At 37.9% G+C, this 22,462-nt stretch overlaps 1 protein-coding gene across 1 annotated transcript in view; it reads right to left on the bottom strand.

Moving 5' to 3' along the window:
• The window catches only part of LOC119417733 (vitamin D3 receptor A), a 71,385-nt gene extending 49,745 nt beyond the window's left edge, over positions 1–21,640 (bottom strand). The window contains exons 1-2 of the mRNA XM_037685016.1: positions 21,547–21,640; positions 20,366–20,546 (exon numbers count right to left, since the gene is read on the bottom strand). The gene's annotated coding sequence lies outside the window, so the exon portion shown is untranslated. The remainder of the gene's footprint in view (positions 1–20,365; positions 20,547–21,546) is intronic.
• Positions 21,641–22,462: the final 822 nt, after the last annotated feature.

Below are 22,462 nucleotides of genomic sequence, written 5' to 3'. Positions count from 1 at the left end.
AAAATCAGTCAGCGTGACTTATGCTGATTAGTTTATGTATGCGTTTCACAAAAATAAGGCTGCTAAGAAGGGTAAGGTTTCTAGTCAAACAAGTCCTGATACTGTACAGGAATGTTTAGGAGTTGGAGCTCAATCCATAGTGTTAAAGTGTTAAGTGTTTGTCTCCGTGTGGCGCTGCGATGGATTTCCGACCTGACCAGGATGTACCCAGCCTCTTGCACAGCGACTGCTGGACATGGATAACAGTGACCCCCGTGGTCCGGAAAAGAATAGGCAAGTAAAAGATGAATGTATGGATATGTTGATCATCTCATCTCACCAACAATAAACTTTTTATCATAATATCAGTATCCGTGATAGCAACTGTTTAAATTCAACCACTGCATATGAATGTTATCGAATTCCATACGGTCGCATCATAAAGCTATCTTTCAGAACATCAGCTATAAATTTAAAAAAATGTTCTGTTTATGGCTTAAAACAAAAGCAGTGGAATGCAGAAAGTCTATGCAGGCAATCGAGGCGCTACAGCAGGGGCACAGCAGAAAGGTCAGCTCTGTGAATGCACGCATGCAGCTATGACGCAGCGGTTCAGCAATGTACTCTCGACACACGCCAAGCTGCTGCTGTGATGCCAGAACGAGTTTTGCGCACCTTTAAACGAGACATTTACAGCAAAAGATCTGAGGCTGTTGCTAGTGAGAGTCACCAAGAAAAGTGACTTAACTAAATGCTACTTAAAGTAAAGAAGTTCAGCGTTGGGGTGTCTTACGTGGTGCTTCAGTGATGGACAGTTTGTCTTTTCTGTAGCATAAGCTTTAATGATTTTTTATGACTGGGAAGTAGGCATTTCAAGCAGTAAAACTATGATTTACTTTTCTGGATTCATGTCAATATTTCAGAAGGAACTAAATCTGTGGTTAAGCAACGAACACAGGAAAAAACCAAACCTTAAACTTTCTACATTTTCCAAGTCTCTGTTGAAACGTTCAAGTACCCGTCTGTCAAAACATGATGACTATATTTCAAAGGGCTGGTCTGAATCACCACATGTGAAAGCAGACTCTGATTCTGAGTGACAGCCTCAACCATTTTATGACCAGCAAAACTGTAAACAAGTGGGATGAGGGAGGGATCGGGCTGAGCGAAGCGTCCGGTTCAGACATTGTGTTTCTCTCCTTCCATTTGTTTATTTCTGGGAAAGAAAAAAAAAAGTGCGAATGAATGGATTTGAGCGCATATACTTGTATGAGTGCATGCAAATGACAAAGAAGTAGAAATTTTTGTTTCATTCAGCCAGACACGATGTCGTCGAAGAAAGAATTACTTTACTAAAGCTCTGAATATTACAAAAACCACAACTGACACCATATTAAGGGTGTGAACAAAATAATGGGTGAAGAAATATAAATCATATCTCATAACTTGCTGTGGCAGTTGAGTTTCTTACTTATACTTTTACAATAACTATAAATCATCCAAAAACACTTTTTTTAACAACTGTATAATCATAAGTATAAAAGGACAAACTTACTCAGAACGATGCTGCATACCGAACTTTATAGGTCATGTCAAAAATTTAAAAAAAAACGCCAAAAAAAGTGATTGATGACTTTCCAACACATTTAAACAAGCAGTCAATTAGTTTGTACAGATAAAAGAAAAGCATTTTTAAAGACAGACGCATGAACATGACAAAGCAGTTACGATGCTGCATGAAGAGAAACCAGGACTGCTTCAACACTGCAGCTAACTCCATGTCGTTCTGTGCATTTTGTTTTTCGTTAGAGCAACATTTACTGTGTTTTTACAGTAACATTGTGTTTTTTCAACTTGCATAACACGAACATAACAGTCACATGTCTCCTATATGCGCCTCTAGAATCATGCTGAGATTACCGAGTGCAAAGTGTCATGTTTATATGCCTCATCAACTGTATGTGGATTGACCTGGGTAAAAAGTTGGTTTCTAAGGAGATAAGAGCTTTTCCTCTATCTGCTCCTTTGCTCTTCTCTCCTTACATTTAATCTCCTCAAAAAATAAAATCTGTCTATTTACAGTGACTATCCAATTATTTAAAAATGTTTTGGTTTTTTTAATCTATTAGATCTTTTCTACAAAAAATGGTTACGGTAAAGAACTGACAGTGGTTTAAAATAGCATGTTTCTTGTAATGCACATTCCTAATGAATATGAGATGATAATCGTTGCCAACGGATCAGAGAACAGAAGACAAATAAGTGCAACAACTTGCTGAGTAAAATAAATCTGATCTGCGTAACATTTTGACCACCCACAGAATATTGATCGGGTCCCTCATTTCCTGCTATGCCAGCTCTGACCCGTCCGACAGACAAACAACTTTTAGCTGGAGTTGGGTGTCTGGGTGGCGTGTCTTCTGGGCCTGAAGCTCGATGTGAAGTCCAAGAATTTGGCTTGTTTACCTCAAAAATCCTCCTTTCCCAGCAGCTTGATATCCAGTAAATTTGGATGCCAGGTTAGCATCTGTTCTTCTAGTCATACCTGAGCAGTTTTGGCATGGTCTGTGAAGGTCACACTGAGCTCGGGACGCAGGAGCTCCACTGCAGTGAAATGCTACAGCCATGAAGGGCGATCGCTCAGCAAACGTGTTATGTAAGCATCTAACTAATGCATGTCTGCTTGTGTTGTCCTTGACTCTAAAAAGATTAAAAAATTAAAATGTATGAATAACCAAAAGGGTCATTTTAGCTCATAATTACATGATCTCTTATTTGACACTTTTTAATTCAGTTTTTAATGTCTGAGTAGTGAAACTGTTTTTTTTGTTGTTGTTTCCCCCCACCCATTGTATCTGTTACAGTCAGTATTTAAATGTTTGTTTATAACACGGACCAATCCACTAATATGAAGAATATTAATCATTTTCAACACTCTGCTGTGTTTGAACATGTTCCTTGTCTGTGTTCATGGCTCCTCAAAGTTAGGGGATAATCAGATTTGTTATATTAGCTCCATCTAACGCCGTGCACTTCCATAACAATCACTGCTGAGCTCACTCAGGTACAAATTAGTTTATTTCCTGACGGGGAAATTAAAATGCCTCACCTTTGTGGCGCACCTGTCTCCCTCCAGCTATGTAATTTGTGGTGCAATCAGAATGACAGCATGAATTGGGATATATTAATTTTTTTTAATGTTTTAATACAAGAGGAGATAAAAGCTGCGAGCATCATTAATTTGATTAAATATAAAAATTTTAAAAAAGCCTCAAAACATTTTTTTTTAATAATTTCTACACTTTTTTTATTTGTACCAGTAATCTTAATTTTATGCATGTATAACTGAAATATGGTGAACTTACAATGAAAACTACAATTTAAGATAAACTAGAGTTACAAAAACAGGTTCCCCTGGGTTGTTGTTGAATATCAATGACTTGCTGAAACACTTAGTAACTTGCATTATTAAAGGGAAACATTGTCCAACACAATTCAACAAGATTTGGAAGCAAACAACCTCAAATCATGTCAACTTTAGAGTTGTACCATTTTACTGGAAATGAGCAAATCAAAGCGATATTGCAATAAGGTATGCCATCAAATTCTTTATTACTTCCTGTGTATAAAAATAAAAAAAAAATTAGAAATTCTCAGTTATACTGTATGAAACAAATGGGTTTTACATGTAATGTTACCATTCCAGATGTGCATTTATGAAATTCATGCTACTGCTTCAGACTCAACAGATTGTCTCTCAGGATAACAAACACTCATCTGGCACTTTCCAAATGATGAGCTGTCAATTCTGACAGCGTTTTTCCATTTTCATCACACAGTCTGAGAGTTCAACCTACTGACATGACGGAGTCAAGGCTGTTTCAAATTTAAAAAAATGGAATTCAAAATTGGCTAAATAATTGCCTACAATTTTTGTTTGGATCCACAATAGTTTGCAGCTTTCACTTCTGAAGTTTTCTGTTTATTTTTTTTGGTGCAAGAATTGTAGCCATTCAGGAAAAAAATGTCTGGAATTAAAATACTCAATTACAATCCATACAAGCTATTAAAAAAAAAGTTTCAAAGTAAATTAAACAAAAAATGTATTAAAAATAGTCAGAGTTCCCTTTTTATTTAAAGCTTTAAAAAAACAAACTGTATTGAAAAAAAAAAAAAAAAAAAACACTAACCGGACTAACAGTAAACATGTTATAAACAATAGAAAAATGTTTATTCATCCAGTTTTAGTGTAACTACGCTAAAATAAACTAAAAATAATAGAATTTAAAATTCCACCTTTAATGTAGAATATGTGTAAAAAGAAATAATGTGAATACTTTAGTGTGCCACTCCAACTTGCACAAATACGTTAAAAAGCAGAGTAAAGTGGGATGAAAAGAAAACAAAAAGCTGGAAAATATTAAATTATAATTATATTATATAATGCCGTTACCAGTGCTGAGAATAAATAAGAGTGGATTTTTTAAAAATAGTATATTTGTTGTTGGATTATTGTTAGTCTCAGGAGAGGATCAGCACAGATGACAACACCCCGCTGCAGGCAAGAAGTAATGAGGAACAGTGACTGTTTATTATTTTTATACGCAGCTACAGCAAAAAGACTGAACTGGTCCACACAGAACAAAACAAAAACTGCAACAGAACTTTGCAGATGCTCAAAATCCTACGCAGGTAAAGAGATTCATATCAGTGCACTGAGCTCTAAAAGCTATGAAGAGAGCTGATCCCGTTTGCTTCTGTTTTCTGTTCAAACATGAAACAAAGTGTCTGCAATCCACTCGTTTTAGGTCAAAATCTTTGGGTCAGAGCAGAGACCGTCTCAACATAAAAGTAACTTTTATTGTATTATTAAAGTCTTGAAAATCATTTAACACATCTGTTCATTCAAATGATCCTATAAACACACTATGTTGCAATGCGTAATTGAAAAAAAATAAAAAGATCCACAAAATTTGACCATTTTTATGATCTTGAGGTGGTGGATATGTTTGAGACAAAAACATTGCTCATCAGTTTGTGTCAGTGGGGCAGTGTTGTTTCTTCTACTGAAAACTCTGGGGAGTACTACAGTACTTGATCAGTGTAGCATTAAAACAAATTTGGCCCAAAGAGACTCCTAATCCTGCAAAAAACCAAGCAACATGCTCCAGAACAGAGGAGGGGAACAAGGTAACACAGGATAAGACATAACAAAATGCACTATATAAAATTTAAAAAATGGCATTAGCAGGGAATAAAAGACTTAAAATGCAGGCAGGAAACAAAAAAAATAAAAACTAAGTGAGCTCCAACAGGTAAGTTTCAAATTATTATGCTAATGCAACTAACCTATCATAAATTTGAAACTTTTCATAAATAATTTAAATGATTTTTCTCTTTTGTCATTCAGTCTTTCAAAAGGCAATGTCAGTTTTTGCACACTGGATGACAAGGCAACAAGCATGAAAGAATTCATTACTACCACCAAGGGTAAAGCAGTAACCAGGAGTACAAAGACCAGGAAAGGACATGTTTAAAGAACAACTAAACATTTACAGCTGCTAGGACTGTCATTTAAAACCAACTTTGCAACAAAACCACAAACAAAAGTAGAGGGAAGGTGTGCATTAAACACAACATGTAACAATTTGCCTGAACAAACTGTAAACAAACTTTCTGACCACTTAGGAAGTCAGAAAAAGTGTTATTATAGGGGAAACAATCATTTCTGGTTTGTTGGGAAAATGTTTTTTTTTCTAAAGTGCAAAAAAATAATTTAGCTTTTCAATACAGCACAATTATACAATGACAAGAAAAAGAAAATCTTGTAAATCTAGATAATATTTAGTGTCTAACAGAGAGAGGCTACATGTTTTAGGTAAGAAATAAAAATGCTATTCAACACTGATGTTTTATTTGATACTTTAACAAAACCACAGTATTTATATTGTATAAAAACAGAGAAAATAATTACCATTTATTCCAACAGCTAAGCTTTTCTCCAAGCTGAAGATGCTCTAAATTTAAACATTTCTGTGCACCCCAATGACGCAAAGAGGAAAGCATGACACCCAAACCAAAAAGAGAAGCAGGGAGATGTTCTTGGTTTTGTAATCACACAGCCCAAACAAAAATAGCACTTGGATTTGGGCACTGCAGTAAACAAACAAATGCAACATGAGCCTGACGGGAAGAGGCAAAAGAGAAGAGACGTTTCAGCATATCTATTATTCTACCAGGGCAGCTCTTTATGAGCAATTAAAAATGCAAAAGCAGTAATCAAACACAGCATGTTTAATGAAAGATGAAAATGCCCAACAATGAACAGAAGAATAACAGGAAGTTGTTGACAGTTTTGTGGATTACAACATCTGTTCGTGAAGATGCAAAGAATAAATTAGCTTCAAGACAAAACCTGCTTCATTGTGTCCTGCTTGAATCAACCAATACTGCCTTGAAAAATAAAAATCCATGTTCTGTGTGGACATGTATCAAGAACAAGGAACCAAACCACGAGACAACGAGAAATTAAATATTTATGGCAATAGTAATAAAGGATATCGACTTAGACTGAATTTAGGAAATGCATGTAGGAGTGCACTGAGTGATGCACATTTCTGCATGACTAATTGTTCTACAAACAGGATATATTGGGTGGAGCTGTCAGAGGGGGCCTGTTAAGCTACAACCAATCTCTCTTTGTGGGCTTGTCTCATCCTCTTTAGGCTACAGCAGTAACAGGAAGAGGAAAAATGAAAATAAGGGATGAAGGGTGGAAAAAAGAAAAGAAAAAAAAAGAGGGGTTGAGGAGGACAGAGGACCGTAAGCAGTTCACACACAGCCCCTTTGAGTGGGCCTCCAAAGACAGACACAGAAAGAATGAGCAAGAAGGCAGACAGAAGCAGAGTCTCAGAGTGGTTTAGGGAGCCTTCTCAAACCAGGGCAAGTTCACGCAACAGCCAAAAAATGCAACCACCCTCTTTACAGAAAATATTCAATTCCTGTTGAGTATGAGCTTTTTTGTAATGTTGCAAAAATTGTATGTACCCTGAACAAAAATATAAACGCAAACACTTTCTTCATGAGCTGAACTCAAAGACCTAAGACTTTTTCTATGTACACAAAAGGTCTTTTTCTCTCAGATATTGTTCACAAGTTTGTGTAAATCTGTGCTAGTGAGAACTTCTTCTTTGCTGAGATAATCCATCCACCTCACAGGTGTGGCGTATCAAGACGCTGATTAGACAGCGTGATTATTGCACAGGTGTGCCTTAGGCTGACCACAATAAAAGGCCACTTTAAAATGTGCAGTTTTATCACAAGCACAATATTACAGATGTTGCAAGTTATCTCCTCGCACCGTTTGCATCACGCAGTGCAATACATCTCTTTCACGTAGAGTTGATCAGGTTGTTGTTGCCTGTGGAATGTTGGTCCACTGCGCTATGTGAAGTTGCTGGATATTGTTAGGAACTAGAACACGCTGTCGTATACGCTGAGTCAGACGATCCCTAACATGCTCAATGAGTGACATGTAAATGGTAAATAGACCGTACTTATATAGCACCTTTCTATCTTATCAAGACACTCAAAGTGCTTTACATTACAATCTGTGCCTCATTTACCCATTCATACAGCACTCTACTAGATCTCTACAAAGTTAAATGAACAAATCATTCTAAAGAGGCTAATCAGAGCTTCATCACATTCATACACTGAAGGGACACACATCGGCGGTAATGAGGGGTTCAGTGTCTTGCCCAGGGACAGTTCGACATGTGACTGCTGGTGGATTCGAACCCCCAACTCTTGCATTGGAGGACGACTGCTCTAACCACTCAGCCACAGCCACCCTGTGTGTGGTGAGTATGCTGGCCATGCAAGAACTGGGATGTTTTCAGCTTCCAGGAATTGTGTACATACAGATCCTTTAAATATGGGGTTGTGCATTATCCTGCTGCAACATGAGGTGACGGTCATGGATGAACGGCACAACAATGAGACTCAGGATCTCATCACGGTATCTCTGTGCATTCAAAATGCCATCAATAAAATGCACTTGTGTTCATTGTTCATGTCTGTCCATACCATAACCCCACCACTACCAAACCATACCAGCTTTATTTATAGAGCACTTGAAACACCCATACGACTAAAGTGCTGTACACATAATAAAACAATCATAAAATCAGTCAATAATGAAAATAATTAAAAGTCAACATCACAGATAGTGTCAAAGGCCAGGGAGAAGAGATGGGTTTAAAGAAGGGATTTAAAAACAGACAGGGAAGAGGCCTGTCTGATGCCCAGGGGAAGGTTGTTCCATAATTTAGGAGATGCCACAGCAAAAGCACGGTCTCCTCTGAGTTTATGCTTCGTCTTCGGCACACTCCAGAGAAGCTGATCAGCTGACCTGATGAAATCAAAGAGTAAGTAGGGATGTAGCAGATTGAACAGTTTGGGTGGTGCAAGTCCATTAAGAGCGTTAAAAGCAAATAAAAATAATTTTAAAATGAATCCTAAAATGTACAGGCAGTCAGTGCAAGAGGCTAAAATAGGGGAAATGTGGTCAAACTTTCATGTGCCAGTTAAAAGCTGTGCAGCAGCATTCTGTAACATAAGACGCTGAGAGATACATCACTGATTCCTTTATAAAGTATGTTACAGTAATCCAGCCAAGTGGTAACAAAGGCATGGATTAATGTTTCGAAATACCACTGAGAAACAATCGGATTTACTTTAGCCAGCTGCCTCAGATGGAGAAAAATAGATTTAACAACTACTCTGATGTGATTTTCTAACTTTAGTCCAGCCTGGACTTTGACCCCTGGGTTTGTAATAGCTGGCCTGATATACTGATATACTACAAAAGGGATTTCAGTGGAGCTTCCAAAGACTATCACCTCAGCCTTTTCCTCATTAAATTTTAAAAAGTTTACAGCCATCCTGGCTTTTATGATCTCCAGACATGAAAATAGAGGGCTCAGAAAGTTGAGGCCTTTGTCTTTAGCAGGTACATAAATCTGGGTATCATTTGTGTAACAATGAAAGGAGATCCCATATTTTATAAAAATAAGAGTTAAGAGGGAGCAGGTACAGCGTGAAGAGGAGGGAGCCTAAAACTGAGCCCTGCAGGACCTCACAGAAAAGAAGAGCAGAGAGCATGTGGTCACCAAGGCGGACATAGAAAGTATGTTCCGCTAAGTAGGACCTAACCCAGTCTAGAGCTGTACTGCTGATGAGCCCCCCACCCTCCACTGTTCCAAATGAAAGTAAAATATTTTGGTCCACTGTGTCAAAAGCAGCAGATAAATTTAAAAGCAAGAAGACAACACAGTCACCACAGTCAATAGCTAAAAATATATTTTTTAAAACCTTTAAAAGGGCAAATTCTGTACTGTGTAAAGATTTAAAACCAGACTGTAAAACCTCTCAAATGTTCTGTTCTTTCAAATATGCCATTAATAGTTTGTACAACACTACCTTCTCAAGAATTTTCTAAAGAAATGGCAGTTTCGTGAATGGCATGTAATTAGCAAGAACAGAGGGGTCAAGAGTGGGTTTCTTAATCAGAGGCTGGACAGCTGCATGTTTAAAATTTCCAGGGACCACACCAGACGACAGACTGCTTATTCAAAAGAACGAGAACTGAAGGCCCTACAGTGAGAAAAACCTCTTTAAATAAACTAAGAGGAATGGCATCATATGGAGAACCTGTTGGCTTTAAAATACTAACCACCTCCTGCAGAGACGACACAGTCATAGGTTCAAAGCTGTCAAAAATAGCAGAGCAAGGCACAGAGACCGAGGGGTCATGAGCAGAAGGTGGAAGTGACTTTCTCAATAAAGAAATGCAGAAAGTTTTCACATGCAGCAGGCAAAGTTTTAATAGTCCATATATGGGGCATTGAGAATAAAATCAATTATTTTAAATAAAACAAGTATTGTGACCATTCGATACAATCATATTAGAGAGGTGTTTGTTTTTGGTATCTTTCACAGTTTTTTGATCATGATGCCAGCAGTCCTTTAATATTTGAAACAACACCTGTATTTTATCTGCTTTCCATCTGCGCTCGGCTCTGCGACACTCTCCTGGCAGCCCAAGTGTCGTCATTTAATCAGGGTTCAGACTTGAATCTAGGAGCCAGAGAATCCACAACCGTTTTGTAGTCGAAGTACAACCATGAGCCGAGAGCCTCACAGATGTTGCTCACAGTCTCTGAGATGGCACAGTTCTGATGAAAACTGACCAGCAGTGGAAGTAAAACAAGACAGAGCTGCAGGGTGGGGTTTAGCTTTAGTGCATGATAGGTTAGGCTAAAATAACACACGATCACTAACCACTAAATTAAAAACTGGTAAACCATAAGATGAAACTAAATCAAGTGTGTCCATGTTCAATCAATCGACCAATCACAGAATGCACAAGACTAAAAGAGTCAATGAGGTTTAAAAAGGACAGAGCCATGTGTAAACCAGGACAACACACATGAATCTTAAAATCACCAACAATAAAAACTCACTATGGGCTACTCAATTCACAATGTTGCCATCAGCAAATCTTTCACCCACACAATACTGCCATCAGCCCTGTACAATGAAACTAGGGATTTTACAGTGAAAAGAACACCTCTCTACCGTGCCATATGTCATTGAATGCTATTCTGATTCCTGAAGAAATAAGCTCTAAACTTAATTATCAGTTTACCCTGTACTACACCTCTTATCTGATCCTAATTAAGCTCAATCAAAGTCAGTGAATGAGCTGTGAAATTCAGGGCACACGGGACAGTGGTTCACGCTGGTCACAGTTTGTGTAAAAAGCTTAGCATTACTGCTTGTTTTTCCACCAAAACAAATATGAAGTACTTTTTTTTTCCATTCAACCTTTATTTATACATGTTAGTCTCGTTGAGCCACAAGGTGTCATTTACAAGAGACACCCATTTTAAACAAAGAAAACAGATGTGGTACAGACAATAGACAGTCATATAAAAAAGCATATGAAAACGTAAATAGAATAAATTATATAAAAACAAAACACACAAAAAAACAGCCACATTATAGCCACATTATATTGTATGAAATGCAATGCACTTACTGACCATTTCCTCATTTCATAAAATACAAGTTGCATGGATACAATTATTGCTGAATTGTGACCACATTTCTGCCTGCAAAACTGAGACATAGATGAAAAACAATATTTCACAGTAAAGTGAACCTGACAGGCTGGTTTTAGGTTAAACTAACACCAAATACACCGTTTAGACCTATTCTCCATTCAAAGCATGAAAGATAGGACCTGTAAAAGCATCCTTTGTGACGCACTAAAGTTTACTGGAGAGCTACAAATAGAGCACAATTTTTTAACAAACTTTAGTAACAACAGGTTGCTTAGAAAGGCTAAGGCTGTTGCAGAGAAAACTCACTTGCAAGAATTAAAAAATAAAAACTCTGTATACTTTTTGCATCTTGCCCAGCTTTTTTTCTAAATTAAAATAAGACAACTTTTGGGAGCTCCATTCTGCAGGGGTCGCCACAGCAAGCCAACTCTCATGAACTAGTTGGAAATTATTTGATGCTGGATGCCCTTCCTGACGCAACCAGGGCTCGAACTCGCAACCTCAGGATTACTAGACCGCAACACAAAGACAACTATCTATTGAAATGTTTGTTGTAGATTTCTAATATGACCACCCAAACTGAAATTTTAATTTATAATTTTTTACAGGCCTTCACAACCGTATTTTGTTTGCAAACACCGACGGATGGTTTCAGGTTAAAAGCCTGTGGTGTCCTGAAGCAAGAGTTAAACCCTGAATAATCCTGCTAAAACAAAACAAAATAAAGGACTTGTTTTATTTTCAGACAGCTCGATGGGCAAATAGAGACTATTAAAAGGAAACTTTCATTGAACTGAAGCATAGCTTAGTGGTATTCCAAATATTATTCAGACTTACAATCACTTCCATTTGGACTGATCTGTCAAGAAAGATTGTGGAATTAAAAAAATCCAAATTACATAAGTGTTGAGCCACCCCTTAATCTTTTCCTGCTTCCGAGGAGCTAAAATGTATTAATTTCCAAATAATCTTGAGCAATAGTAGGTGGGTCAAAGATTATTCTTTAATTGCTGATTCTTTTTTACTATTTTAAGCGGTTCTTCTACCACACCATTTTCAAAAGAACATGTTATAATGAATGCTAATTAATGCCAATTTGTGAAATATTTAGTTACAAAAAATGTTGAATTAATACATACAGTTGACAGACTGATTCAGAATATGCTGGCACATCACAGCGTTTCAGAATCATTAGCATTATACAACCATCACCGTCCTTCTGCTGCTAAATAATAAAATGAATCAGAGGAAATTAAAATGCTTTACTAAAATACCAAACGAATGTCAACCAAAAATTAAGGATATTAGATATCTCCTACTGAGTTTTTCAAAGATTGCATGACTTTTCCTTTAGTCTTTATTAAGAGCACGTCAGTAAAATCTGACATTAAGAAGTTGTGTTGCATTCATGTGCCAAAATGTGCAATGTTACGTTCAGGCCTTGATTTTCACAAATCAATTTCCAACACAATTTATTGGTAATAAAAATAAAAAAAAACTGAAGGGCATTAGCCGGGAGTTTGCAATTTGCTATTCTTGACTCGTTGGACTGTCACGCGCATGGCTCTCTAAGAACTTTGTTTTATCGGTTACCTTTTTGGTGTACCAATAAAATCATTCGGATTTGTGACTCATGCTTGTCCTAGAGCTTGGCGGTATACTGGTTCATTCCAAAAACTGGATTTTATTTTTGTTTCATGAATTTACTGTATAACTGCATACCGGTTTAAATTAGAGCCCGACCCAGTGTTTCCCCCACCATTTCTAAGGAGGGCACCCTGCCCTGTCAACAGAACCGAGTGCCCTGCCTACCAAATGTCCTTCACCCATACCCCCCCCCCCCCCCATCCCCCCCCAACTTTGCGCTAAGCTAGCACCCAACACAGATGTGCCTCCATTTCCTCTTCCCTACCCCCCCCCCCCCCCGAAGAGATGAGCGCCCTGCCAAGGCAAGTGACCTAGAGGAAACTCTGTACCATGATAGAAATTTCTGGTCATACTATCCAGCACTAGCTTGTCCATATCTTTGCACATGTAAGACTCAACTATTCACCTCACTTCCATGGTCTACAGCTCTCTGCAAGTCAAAAGAAGTCGTAATATGCGACTACATTTCAGCCAGTGGTGGTAGAGACTCTGTCAAAACTGGCAGAAGTATTCACACCAAAGAGTACTGACAAATTTTGTGCCTAATGTGCCTGACAGGTAAAAAGCTAAATTTTCAAAATGACAGTGATCCCAAAAACACTGAGGTAAAAGAATACACAAGGAGGAAAAACGTGCACTGGAACTTTATCAGTAAGAAAATGACCACCCAAGGGTCTGGACGTCAAAAATTATTGAAGTGGTGCATGAGACTGTCTCGACAAAGAACAGAACAAAATGCAGCCAAAATTCATGTAAGAGCGCTGGAGTTGGTTTCAAACAGCCTGCTAAAAAAATTATTAGAAATATTTTCTAAAATATTTTGTCTTTTTTTAATATATATTAAAGAGATTTTAGACCTCATTTTTAAAAAATGCTTCTTAAAAATCACAAACAGTGAAATCAAATAAGTTAAATACTATACCTACAAAAACTACAAATATTGGAGTTTCATCTCATCGGGAACTATTAATATCCAAACAGCCTGTTTTATAATTAGCAAATGCGTTTTTGTCTTGTGGAAGATAACCATTTAGCCCTGGTACTTTTAACGCAATGTTCGACTTGACCACAGCACTAACTTTGTGATTTATGCCACTTTTTACTGCTATGATCCATTTGCATTCAAAACTCTGAGAACTTGCTTTTCCTGCAACAAGTACATGTACATTAACTGGTGACCTTAAACTGTGAGGTGAGCCACTACTGGCGTTTATCTCATCGAGCCCCTTAGGGGATTCAAACAGATCTAATCACATCAGCCACAAGACCAAAGCTTCTACTACAGTTATACTGTAGCTACACAATTACGCCTCATAAGGAATCCATTAGCTCCTGTTTAGCACATTCACATTAGGGACGGAAAAGGAGATTGGGATTTATGGGAATAGAGGAATAGTTAAAAAAGAAAGTAACCCTACATGCGAATGCCACACAGCAGACTCTTTTTCACAGTCCTATTCCTGCTTTATTCTTCCCAGTAGTGATTCAAACTCGGTCTGGTTTTTAACACATCTGCAGACACCTGGTGCACATTCACATCTTTTTCTTAAGGCAAAAAGAAACTTTTACCACACAAGGAGGGATGTGTTTCGTTTGAAACGGGACAGGAGGAATTGGTTGGCATGAACGCAAAGTTGAGCAAAGTTACAGGCCGAGGGAAAATTCTAGAGAAAAGCAGAGAATGGGGCAGTTTAGAGGTGCAGAGGTAAAATACTGCCCAATCATAACTAAAATACATTAAAACAAAAACATTTAAATGAAATTACGGTAACTATCACACTCCTTCAGTTTGGTTAAGGTCTATAATTCAGACTATAGATTGTTGGAAGTTACAGCACACATGCCACCTACTCTAAACGCTCACAGAGAATAACATCCCTTGTATTCAGTATGAACTCTGTGACACCAAGAGACACTGTAATTTTAAATGGCATTAGATGGTTTTTTTTTATCTTGTTTTAGCATAAACAGAAATAAAGTTCAAATCTAATGTGGTCTGTCGCAGCTGAAAGCCAGGAAACTACAGCAAAAGATTTTTAAGCTTTTTTAAACTCTTCATTAGTATTTTCTGTAGCTTAATCAGTATTTAGATAAAGGATCAAAGAAAAAGAAGGTGTGCAAGACATTCTAGTCCCAACTGGATTTTCATGTGCAAGACAAATATTTACTTAATACTTAGATAAATTGTAGCATTAGATTATATTCAATAAATCTTTCCAAGCTAAAAAAAAAAAAAAAAAAAAAAAAAAGGTTTATGAATTCTGAAAATCTCAAACCAGCATTAGGGAATGTAAACAAACCAAAATACTAATTCAATTCAACCTTTATTTATAATAAACCACCCACTGACAATAATGTATCTTCCAACGGCAGCAAATCTACCATAAACTGGCTGTTACCTATTTACTATTTATTGTGCAATGTAAATCAGACTTCGTCCTCTGACTAAAAAGTGTTTTTGAATGAAAAGTCTGTCTTCTAAGTCTCAAGAGGAACCCTCAGCCCTCTTCAGCCAGCAGACTCCACCAGAGAGAGGCTCGGGCGGCTGCAACAAGGGGCCTAGGTGATGGTGGACTTGGCTCAAGCTACGCTAAACATGCCAAAGTCTGGTGCGAAGCAGGATTTTAGGGAAGGGGCCAATATGCATAATTGTGCAGTCAAGGAGTGCTCTGGGTTTACAATATAAGAAAAATCAAGTCATTGTTGCGTAACATAATGCTCCAAAATAAAGTTTCATTCTTAGCAACAAGAAGCACAATAAATGCATCCCTATCTGTATTAACCTAATAACAACAAAATGTGTTAGAATATAAATATGTTTGGATTATATAACAGGATCTTGTAGGTCCATGCTCAAAAGTACTTTCAACTAATAAGACATTAAGTGTGTGTTATGATGCAATACGACAGCAGGAATCATTTAAAAACTATTATTTTTAAAGTGAAACTTCCTCTGAACTTCACCATCAACCAAATGCCACTGAAAAAAAAAAAAAGCAAAACAAAGAAGTGTGCATCACCCTGTAAGCATTCACACAAGCGTGAGTGTGTGCTTACATGCACTCGTGCGTTCCATGACACCTAATACGCTAATATTTCAAGAAAGTGAGCTACACCTTGAAAGCTCTGTGTCTGTGATCATTTTATAACATAAATCTCTGTACATCAACTCTGAGAACTACTAAACACCTTATTACAGACAAAGCCCTATCTGCATCACTGAGAATAAAGTAGGGAGGGTGGGATCTAAATGATGACAACAACAGAGTAAAAAGACTGTTCCTAATCGGTCAGTACGTCTAAGTAAGAATATAACTTTTTTCAGAATTTTGGTAAAATGGGCACTTAATTGTAAACAGCGTAGATTTACATGGTTGGCAACACAAGTGGGCAAACAACATTTTGACGTGCAATCCTTTCATTTAATACAGTGGGAGGTAGGTGGTCAGTGGGTTATGCTGTTGGTGTGTAGTGTGTTTACCCACAACAAAGTACAATTGTGGCCTGGTATGTTTACAATGTGCAAGAGCATAACGAAATCAAACAAGTAAATTGCATTACAAACCCCTAATCTGGAAAACGTACAATACTAGGACACTTTCACTTTTGGGGGCAGCTGTGGCTGAGTGGTTAGAGCAGTCGCCCTCCAATGCAAGAGTTGGGGGCTCAATTCCACATGTTGCAGTGTCCCTGGGCAAGACACCGAACCCCTCATTGCCTCTGATATGTGCCCCATCGGTGTATGAATGTGATCTAAAAGCACTGATTACAGTAGTCTTTGTATTATAGTGGAGTGCTGTATGAATGGGTAAATGAGCCACAGATTGTAGTGTACAGCACTTTGAATACCTTGATTAGATAGAAAGGTGCTATATAAGTACAGTCCATTTACCATTTCACTTGGTAATGTAATAGTTACTTCAGGGTCAAACGACAGAGGCTGGTAAGACCTAGAAGTCCAAATAGATACAAAGAAAAATAATAGAACAGTACAGCTAGTTCTTTTTATGCAAAGACAGAAAACATCTAATTGAAAAACATTCAAAACACTTAAAATTAACATATTTTAAAACTGTTTAACATTTTTAATATGGAAATGCATATTTTTATGTTTAGTATATCAGGGTAGAATCTCACTGAGCATCGACTGTTGGAGACTACTTGGCAACTCAGGCCCCGTTTACATGAGAATGATCTCTGGAAACGTTAGTGTTTTTTTTCAGTGTTTATTGTGGTGGATCAACATGAAAAAAAAAAAAAAAAAACCTTTTACATGAATGCAATGAAGTTTCCATCTCAAGCTGGGTTGCCAGATAGGAAATGAAGAAATATTGCACAGTTAGTTTAAAATTATTCTCTTTTGACCTAAACTATCATATGTGCTGAGTGAGGTGCTCTTTCTCAGAGGGTGTAGGTTGTACGATGAGGTGCGTGTTGTGCATGTGCACAGAAAAGGAGGGGGGCTAAAAAGGGTAATTATCGTCTAACTGGCAGCACTGATGATGCCGGGCTTCAAAGGGACGCACTTGCAGTCCCAGAACAAACAAAGCAGTTAAATCCAAAATATTGATGCAGGAACATTCATTTGGACAGAGGATGAGGCTGCATGGCTCTTACACACTGAAAAAGGTGAGCAGCACAAACAGAACTTTAGTATCAGCTATGGCTTGCGGTTGTTCTACTTGTACAAGTGCAGAAAAATAACATTGACTGCAGCTTCTGGGAGAGTGCACAGCGATTTCACACCTCTCCAAACCCTCCACTCTGAGATCTGGACTCAAAAACCTTCAATTTCAAAGGAAACAAGCACTTTTGGTGTGTGACATGAACAGCCAAACCACAGCAGAAAATCTCTGGTTTAACTCTAAATCGGCATCAATATTGTGAGAAAATAGTCAAATTCATTGTTGCAATCTCAATGAAACTTGAGTGTTTGTGACCGTGCAACCGGAGAGCCGTGCAGCTGCGTTTTGCACTGACAGCATTTGAAAACCATGTTTATTTTTGCGTGCACTGCTTGAAATAAAATGCATTTTAGACGACGTGCATTACTTTGGTGCTCTCATCATGCCGCCTCGACCCGCTTTATACCCACCCTCACATTTATGTTTGACTTACAAGACATTAAGTTTGAAAATAAGGAGAGGCAGATTCAGATCAGTCCCTTTCTGGGCAGTAACTTCAGATGTTTTCATTTTCTGCTAAAAGGTTTCGTCCTCATGAGGGAGTTTTTCCTTCCCACTGTCACCTTCATGCTTGCTCAAGATGAGAGTTCTGCGATGGAGTTAAACTCAAAGCAGTCTGCTCCTCAGATAAATAGTATTAAATTATTATTATATAGAATGTTTCTGTTAACTTATTTTATACATGTTTCTGTTCAGTGCCCTGAAATGTTTCTGTTGTGACTTGGTGCTATATAAATAAACTGAACTGAGACTCATTACACAGAGACATCTTACAGACTCCTTCACAAATGCCATTCGTCAACTAATCGCCAACTGTTGAAATCCACTGAAAGCAAGCACTCTGTGCATTAAAGCAACTGATTTTTCATTCATTTTCTATGAATTTGTGTTCAAAAATATAATTTGCTGCTGAACCCATACAGAGCTGGATACTGACAAACCTTTGAGCTGCTAATCCTGACTATTAGTTCACAGTGGGAGTTGCAGGCACCTCTTGGGAGTATTTAAACCAAACAGTTCTCTGGAAAATACAGAAACTGAGGAAATCTCAAAAGGACAAAATAAAACCTTTTTGCTGTGGAAAGGTATGCTTAATTTAAATAAACCTCATTTTAAATTCTCTGTGGCATACACAAGTAATCCACAGGTTGTATTGCAAATAATTCTTTGTGATTTGTTTTTATAGACTAGCATTAAAAATGTTGATATTTGAACAACTTTTTACCAATGTCATTACTGGTACTAGGCCTGAATTGTCAACCAGTCACCACACACTTACCTTGGGCGAGCCAATCACAGACTCATCCCTCATGCTTGAAAAGACCCGTGCACATGCAGTTTTGTAAACTACAATTGGCTTCTGTGGTGTAGGTACAATAAAAAGAAAAGAACCTGCCTCTAACATTCATAGGAACTATGAAAAGGTTTTGAAAGCACACATTGTAGACAATTCACTAATTGTTGATAAGTGCATCACGCAACACTGCTTCACAGAAACTAAATTGCCCATTTCAATCAGATTAAAATAATTGGCAATTTTGATTTAAAGCAGAACTTGGGGTTTGTTCAAAAACATTTAAGTGAAACATTTCAACTACGCAAATACTATTTAATGAGGAGCTATTATGACTAATACATGATCAACAAACCCCACAACAGCAGGATTTCTGAGCTTACTGTATGAAACAGAGACTAGCAAAGAATTGATGTTTTACTCTACATAAATATCAGTTAATAACATAACTTCAAAAAGGTACTCATTAAAATGTTATGAAGACCAGTCCAAAAAATATATAAGAAACAGAACCTGTACCATATCTTTTTCTCATATTAATGTTTAATTTTTTTCTTAAATGTGCAAAATTTATGAACCGCTGCCAACTATTGCATGCATTTGTTTACTAAGAGAAATAGCCAGTGACAGAAGGTCAACACTGGCAACGTTCATGGAAGAGCTGTCTGAGATCCAGAAGTCCAATAATTTTGATGGATTAGTGTATTTATGCTCAGCTTTGCTGAATAAAATATGCAGATACATGTGTCAAGATGGGTGATGCTCATGATAAATCAGCTTTAGGTGTCTATCTCTTTTCTTTCCTGTTTAGCAGCAGATCTACTCATATTTCCACTGAATTGTCTTCCCTTTGACTCTATGCTTGTCTGAATCCGCCATATTTATTTACCTACACAGAAAACAGCCAGCCCAATCACACGACTCAAGCTTCCACGTGGTTTTCGCCAAATTAAGGTGACTGCTTTGTTTTTAACATCGATTGCATAGAAACACTGCAGAATCGCATATCAAAATATCCGTAAAACAACTAGAATAAACTCTTTCAAACTACACCATTTGATACAGATCAGAATAACCTTCATGTTTAATTTTATAGTTTGCGATGAGCATCTTTAAATGGATAAAAGAAGAATGCTTTAATTGTACCGCATCGTTGTCCACAGACTTGCAACACGACTCTGTACTTACTGACTGAAGCGTATCTGTCCAATTCACTCTTTACGCTGCTTTTGGTTTTTTTTTTGAGTATGCAACACCATCTTGAAGTGAACATTACAAACGTGCTCAAAAAGAAATATGATAAGCCCGATTGCATTTTTGTATGCATTTGCATTTTAGGATTTGAAGGGATTTGCACACTCTGGCCCTGCTGCAGGCAAACACACACACACACACAAGTGGAATGTGAAGGGATGCACAGCCTATAACAATAGCACTGGACACAAAACACTGGGACAAGTTTAGGAGGCTGAAATGCGAGATGAGGTCTCAATATTATAAACACTCTGTACGGCTGGGAAAGAAAACAAAGAGCTGCAGAGAGAAGTGGAAAAAAAAACACGTTTTGTTCCCTCGTGCAGCTCAACACTGCAGGCTGAAGAAGTCACACATGTCTTTGAGTATTTTCTTACCTGATGTGGCATATCAACCTTCACTTTGTGGGGTAGCAAAGAGCAAATCAAAAGTTGAATCCAGGTCGCCCCCCCAAAAAAAAAAAATGTCCTCACAGCCAGTTGAGCAGAAGGCGGCTTTTTAAACTATTTCCACCCCGCGCTGAAAGCAAACTTTTCCTCCTTTCTCCAAGAAGCAAAACTGTCAACAGAAAGGAAAGCAGAGGTGATTTAGTGAGGGCTATCTAACGGTCAGCCGAGGTGGGGGATGGGGGGGGGGTGTTAGATCCGTCCCGTTATTTCTTGCATGGACATACCGTTCCGTGAAACACTATTCAGAAAATCTGGAAATTCACTGGCGGCTTTGTTCAACTATACCCGGGACAGGGGCTTTTCTTTGGTCTGTTTCTCGAATGCTCGTGTGGGAGAGCTCATGCAGGACACGCGAGTTCACCAAGATGCAAACCTTCATTTCATCCACGAAAACTTTCAACCCTTTTTTTTTGCAATTACCCTGTCCTTGCTAACTCGATTATCCCGCATGATGTTTGGTCTCTAATTAACGGAGACGACACGTAAGTGGGCGAAAAGCGCGTGTTTTGTTTAGCTAAAAAAATAAATAAAAAAAATCTACAGAAACGTGATCGTAATTGGCGAGACTGAATGCAAGTCAGGTTGCAGGGTTTTGAACATGTGCCAACACACACGGCCATATTATTTGCCACATTTTAAATGGAGTTTCGCCCTCCCGTTTTCCCCCCCCACACACAAACATGCACAGATATAATCTACACAACAAAACATTTAACTACACTCCGCTCGGAAACTAGCTAGCGAAAACGCACGAGCGAGGGAAAAAAAAAAAAAAAAAAAGCCCTGATATTTTCACCAGCTTATAATTGTGAACACTGCTGTTTTCAAGACGAAAAGCGGCACCGAATCGCCCATTCGTAGTGACGATTACGCCCAGGCTGACTGCTTGTGTCATCGGTATGTGGTATATAGCATGTCGCTATACGGCAACAACAACAGCTAACGCTACAGCGGCACACTTTACTGGCCTCAACGCAGCGCGTGAGCTTTTCCAGGCACTTCTCAGCGACGTTAAACGACAGAGAGCGTTAAACACAAAGCCACAAAAGCGCTACGACACCTTCGAATACGCGGGACACACCCCAGGTAAACGAAAAAACACAACTTACATTAGTTCGTACGAAGAGCTACGTAAGCAGACCCTCTGTTAGTCCAGTTTTTGATCTGTATCGCCGCAGATGGACTGCACATCCACATAGCCCCGCCCACACTGCTTCCCAGTCAGGCATATCTATACATATATATTATCCGCCGCGCCGTCCAATCACAGCCTTCCACTCTGGAATGTTCTGCACGCTCATTGGCGGAGAAGCACGTCAATCACCCGTTGACAGTATTTTTTTTTTTCAGCAGTCTTCACCATATAGGGGTGTGTCGTGACGTAGCAGATAGCCTGATAGTTGTTTTTTTTACTTAGATAAAGGAAATAACATGCACAAAGATTCTTTAAAAACTATACTCATCCTTTGAAGCATTCATAACCTATATTAATAAATGATCAATATAAAAGGTACTCTTATTTTTAGTTAAGGGGAAAATATGTTGGATGAAAATATTCATGCCTCCTGATTTATAAACGTATAATATGTAATATAAATAAACGTATTTCGTCTAAAAATCCTTTTTTATCAGTACATTCCTGACTGAATTAAAGGTATTCGTTGTAAAGTATGACATAAAACACTAAAAGTTATTCTGAACTATGTAAAATGTTGTAGTTTGATAGCACAGTTAATGTAAACAGCGCTAGGTCAAGTCCGCCTACATAAACATATACACTTATATAATGCTGACATGTTGCATGTTTTATAAAAAAAGGTTGCAATACGTAGAGAAAAAACACAAATTTAAAAACATAGGCTATAAAATAAGTAAAACATTCACTTTAAATAGTGTGTATTAATGCAATACAATACTTATTTCGTTACAAAGCACTTAAAAACTACACAGCTGGTCAAAGTACGCTGAGACAAGACAACGTAAAACACAAAGTTCAACAGAATAAAAAATACAATTAAAATCAAT

This window comes from Nematolebias whitei, chromosome 11 (genome assembly GCF_014905685.2).
Source record: "Nematolebias whitei isolate Nwh7 chromosome 11, NemWhi1, whole genome shotgun sequence".
NCBI lineage: Eukaryota > Metazoa > Chordata > Actinopteri > Cyprinodontiformes > Rivulidae > Nematolebias > Nematolebias whitei.
Note: the sequence above shows the minus strand (reverse complement) of the source record. Positions and strands in the feature narration are given on the sequence as shown.